Here is a 971-nt window from a genome sequence, read left to right as displayed (position 1 = left end):
TCTCCTAAAGAGAGATGTGATTCCAATGCCTGTCTGAGATCCTGAGTCAAATCCCTACAACGGAATTGGCACTGGGCCGAGGAACACAGGCCAGAGATGAAGATTGACAGCGCAGTTTCTGATAAGCCCCTCAAAGAGTTAAGGCAAAACACACGTGACACGAGACGCCCAAAAGACACAGAATGCTCGACAGACAAGTGACGTGACACCCACTGGGATTGCTCTGATCAGAGCAACTCAGCATTGTGAGAAAGTACCCATATGTGGTCTAAGTTGCTATTTTCCCTAAGAAACAAAATTCACCAGCCTGTGAGTTTTCCCACAAGCCCCCAAACACCAAGCTCGGCCCATTTCCCTGGGAAGGAAAACTCACCAGCCTGGGTCCAGAAGGCAGATTGCAGTGGAAACTTGGGAATGTAAAACCAGCCCGAGTGAGCGCAGGTGGCAGCTTGGGTCTGGGAGGCATCCTGCGTATCGCGGATTTTCAGGAGCCAGCCGGTCACTCACGGTCACATGCACCTAAACACAAACATCGGCCCTGTTCACCAAGAAACAACACTCACCAGCCCCGGTTCCTGATGGCAGATTGCAGGAGAAAACTGGCACTGCCAAATCAGCCTGAGTTGGCACTGGTGCCAGCTGGGGTCTGGGAGGCATCCTGATTATCGCGGATTTTCAGGAGCCAGCCGGGAACAGGCGCCCAAACAAAAACACCGGATTTTCGCTGGGACACAAAACTCACCAGCCCTGATTCCTGATGGCAGATTGTAGGACACCATTGGCACTATCAAACCAGGGTGGGTTGGCACTGGTGCCAGCTTGGGTCTGGGAGGCATCCTGATTATCGCGGATTTTCAGGAGCCAGCCGGCCACTGCGGGGCAACAGGGCCGCAAACAAACAAAGTACCTTTCCCTCTGAAACAAAACTCACCAGCCCTGATTCCTGATGGTAGATTGTAGGACTCCGTTGG

Source organism: Camarhynchus parvulus, chromosome 21, assembly GCF_901933205.1.
Source record: "Camarhynchus parvulus chromosome 21, STF_HiC, whole genome shotgun sequence".
Taxonomy (NCBI): Eukaryota; Metazoa; Chordata; class Aves; order Passeriformes; family Thraupidae; genus Camarhynchus; species Camarhynchus parvulus.
The sequence above is the reverse complement of the archived record's forward strand: the minus strand, read 5'-3'. Positions refer to the sequence as shown.